Raw genomic sequence first — 4,615 nt, 5'->3', positions numbered from 1 at the left:
TCTCTCTCTCTGTCTCTCTCTTTTTCTCTCTCGTCCCAGAAAATCTATCTTTTTTCCTCGCAAAGAAAATTCGTCGCTTTCACTGCTTCAGCCGCCGCCCGCTATCCGCAGGAGATTCGACTGTCGCCGAGTGAACGAACGATCTCGTTCTGCCTCCTAGATGAGAACTAGATGAGAACTGGCCCTGAAGTGTCTCTGCGCTCGTGTCGACTGATCGCACCGAATGCGATATCGAGTGTACTCTACACAGCTCCTCGCCTGGTCTCTCTCTCTCTCTCTCTCTCTCTCTAATTTTCTCTCCCTCCCTCTCTTCTCTCGGGAGCGTCTACTATTTCCCCGTTGGATCCTCGTGATTCTTTTTCCTCTACCTCTTTTCCTCCCACGTCGCTGCCTCGTGATCGTGATTGTGTACACGAGGAGCCTCTCTCTCTCTCTCTCTCTCTCTCTCTCTCTCTCACCGCCTCCCTCCCTCTCTCTTTCTCTCTTCTTCTCTCTCTCTCTCTCTCTCTCTCTCTCTCTCTATCTATCTATCTGTCTGTCTTTCTCGTACGTACGCGAGTGACGGTGCGACTACGACGATGAACGGGAAAGGACTGGCGCTTCTCGATCAGTGCGACCTGTTCGACTGCATCACCTGAGAGAGCTGTGCTGTACGGAACTGTACCTCTTTCAGCTCTGTGTAGTAAGAGCCATCTGGAGAGGCTAACCATCGGTTCAGGCCTGTACCTTTGGGCACGCCAACGGTCCCAGTCGTGACTTGATTGGTCGACCAAAGACTTCGCGGCGGTACCGGGGTTGTCCATGTGCCACCCATCGGATCCCCACCTGGCCGACTCCACCACTCTTGAATGTCCTGAGCCTACCTGCCTCCGTAGATTCTGAATACACTGCATCGCGCCGCCGATGCACGTTCTCTCGCTCGCCAACTGCAACACGGTGGAAACGCGGCCTGCCCAACGACGAATGAATATTCGCTCTTAGATTCAAGCCGGACGCGTTTCCTCTCCAGCCGATAATAATTGAGCCGAGATGATCGCGGGGCAGGACAGGACCCAATTTTTAATTATGCCCAATTGTTTCCTTAATCGCACGCAGAGTGGCCCGAGATGGTCGCGCTGTTCTGCGCGACCTTTTTTATGCGCACAGCGACGTAAAAGTTGATTGAAAAATATTAAGACTCCATTTATGGTTGTATATTAAACATTCACGACAGATGAGGATATTTCAATCCTGAGGACTTGTGACTCAACGATGCTCGATTCGAGGAAAATTCGTTCACTCGGCTGGACTTGATTGAGTCGTGTATATTCTCGCGACAATCATTCTCGGACGAAAATTCTGAGATCTTTTCTCAATGCGCTCATGCGAAGGAAAGATTCTTTTCCTCGACGAGATTCGCCAACTGATGAAAAATATACGTAGACGAATTCGTCGAATTTCTCCCATCCATCCATCCATCCATCCGTTTATCTCGATCAGCGTGTCATCGGAAAAGCCCGCATTCTATTTTTGCACTGCACGACAATTCTCACGCTCTAATCTCATCGGTAAATATGTGCGACAAGCTCTGCTCCATCGCGTATAACCTGGCGGATTTCCCAGGCCAAACTTTTTTCCTTATAGAGAAGTCGTACGACGAGATGTTTTCGCACAGTCTCCGCGACGTACGCCTGAAACCGCGGATCTTCTCGCTGACGAAATTTCCTCGTCGTCATCTCATGCGTATAAAGCGACTCCCTTTTCCTCTCTCTCTCCTACACACGCATACACACACACACACAGCGCTCCAGAATCCGGCTGCGGCTCGGGCAAAAGCTCTTTTACGGCGCCGACGCTGCTTTTATTTGCGCGTGCTAAACGCTGCTGCGCGTCCGCACGTTTCCACCGCGGCTAATCACATCGCAAATAACCGCACGGCCGAGAGGCACGAGGACTTCGGTATGGTCCAGCCGCGATTTACCGCACGAGTTTGTCGCCACGACACGATCGTACGTATCTCCTCTTGGTACGTCTTTGGTACGTCAGGAGCTCGGCTTCGCCGTGTTGTTGCACACAACAATGCGAGCTCTTTTGTGCGCAGTCTCGACAAATGCTCCAATTTCGCAGTGGGAGGTCTCGAAACTCCCCGCTGAGTCTCATCTCTCAATGGCATACTGTGCCTCGATAATTAAGCATGATCGTCTGTTGTATGACGATCCCTCGGAACACGCCGGGGCTCTTATTCTTCGCTCCGATCGCAACGGGATGTGGCGCGACGAGAGTTTACGGTAGCCGGCGCAACACCGCTGTTTGTTTGCCCAGCGCGTTATTCGGGTGTTACACGTGGCCGGTGTGGCAGGGTGTTACTCTGCGCCGCCTGTGGGTCTCTTGCCTCTTCGGAGGAATAGTGGGTTACGCACGGCAAACACGCGCGCGCCGAGCGTTTCTCGTGCGGTCTACCTACTTGCGAGCTCATTGTGTCATTCGGCCGCCGACTCGTGGAATGAGAAAGGAGACGCGAATTGTGAGACGCTTCGCGACTTTAACGACAGGTTTTGTCGCGCGAGCGACCGATCGATTTAGCGCGATCGCGCGGACGCGTCGAGTGTTGCTCGTCGACAACACGTTCGTGGAGCTCTCTTTTTTCCCTTGCGGAAATGTCCAAACCGATCATCTCCCCCTTTCCCCGAAAAGCGCCCGTCTTTGAGAAAATAGGTCGATACTTTGTTGAAGTTAATGCCCGATCATGAAAGAATCGATCTGGAGAGCCTCCGCTGAGAGAAGAAGAACAACTTATGGGAAGAACAACTTGTGTGCGCTCCAATTGGCTTCTTCCACTTGGCTGTCCCTTGTCGACATGATGTCGCCGCATGTCGCATCGTGTCGCATACAAAACAGTCGCTTTGGGCCAGCTTCGGCCGGTTTTGTAAAACTGTAAGACGCAGCAGGGGCTGCAACAAGATGGTTAGGGCGTGCTGCGTGGACGAAAGTCCAGATCACCACAAAGATGCATCACTTTTTCCGGAGTGCTCGAATCGCCCGGCCACGCGGACGTATTAGACGTTCAACGGGTTGCAGAGAGATAAAAAGGAGGGAAGAGGGGAGAGGGAGGGAGAGGAGAGATAAAAAAGAGAGAGAGAGAGAGAGAGACTGGTCGACCCAATAAAATGTCGAAGGACGTCCGGGGGCGACGACGGGTCGCGACGCGAGACGAGGGGTGAGGACGGCGCTATAAATTAAGGGAGATGTCCACCCGTAGAAATTAAACCATAGGAACTGGTTTCAAACGTAAAACACAGCCGCCCCTCGCCTCTCGCTCTTCTTCACCACCGTTCTTTAACCTCTGCGCGCTCCTCTCCTCCTCTCTGTTCCCGTTTCTCCCTGTCTCGCGTTCTCCGCTCGCTCGGCCGCGTCTTTTTATCCCTCTCGCCTCAAACTCGCGCCCTTTGTCTCTCCCTCGCGCTGATCGCCGAGATGCGCGTCCCGGACCATCCGTCTCGCACACTCGATTAATGATCGAGTCCAGGAGGCACTCTTGACGAAGCGTCGATCTTCTCGACGCTGCATTTCGTTACTCATGCCGACTCGCCGCCACGGTGACGTGACTCGCTCGCTCGCTCGCTCGCTTGGCGAAAAAGATGGAAGCCGTAAACACGTCGATGTATGGCAACAAGAGAGGTGCAGCAGACATCGTCAGATTCGTGATCAATTGGCCGCGCATAATCCGAATGTATCCACGCGTTCGGCCGTCCGCTTCTTTTTGTCTGTCGCAGTCGCGTCCCAGTATGCGTGCTCGCTCATGCAGAAGCCCTTTCGGAGAAGGCAGATGGGACTAATATGAACTCGATTCTGCCCCCGATATATGAACTCATTCTTTCGAAGGTGTCGGAGCTGCGCATCGGCACGGAAACAAACGAGATTTATCGTTCCGTGCGCGCGTCTCTCTCGTCTTGGCGCTCCCTTGCCGTGAAAAACGGCTCTCATCTCGCTCTCGTTCTCTCTCTCTCTCTCTCTCTCTCTCTCTCTCTCTCTCTCTCGTCCTCTCACTCTCTTTCTCTCTCGCTCTCTCGCTCTTTCCCGTGCACGACACTTTTGACGTAGCGTGTTCGCACGGAGACGTTGTTCGCACAAAAGAAGCAGGAAAAGGATCCACACACGAGGAAAGTCGGTCTACGCGATAGGCGTTTTATTTCTGCCCGTGAGTAGCCGAGCCGCCGGATCTCCGAGTAATAATTGGAATACGTCGGCGACGGCGTGTTCGCGGTTAGCCGCTTAACTTAATCACTTAGAGAAGATAAATCGAGAATCGAGAGATGAGGACGTAAAAATGAGATGATCATTAGTCGCGCGCCCGGCGATTATGACACGCTCATTGCGACGAGGACGAAAGACGGTGCGCGTCTTAATGCGAATGCGAAATGTATATTAATTTCGTCGATGAGCGTACGTAACGTTATGTAACGGAGCGAGGATTACACACGCGCGAGGAAACGACGCGCGAGGCGACGTCCTAGAAAACGATTCTTGCCACTTGGCGTGCGTGCTCTAAAACACGCGCGGTCCATTATTCCCAGCTACAGCTCGTAAATCTCGGAATGGTATACGCACTCGTAAACATAAAGTGCAAAGGTGTGTT

The sequence above is a fragment of the Harpegnathos saltator genome, unplaced genomic scaffold (assembly GCF_003227715.2).
Source record: "Harpegnathos saltator strain DR-91 unplaced genomic scaffold, Hsal_v8.6 scaffold18, whole genome shotgun sequence".
Lineage (NCBI taxonomy): Eukaryota > Metazoa > Arthropoda > Insecta > Hymenoptera > Formicidae > Harpegnathos > Harpegnathos saltator.
Note: the sequence above shows the minus strand (reverse complement) of the source record.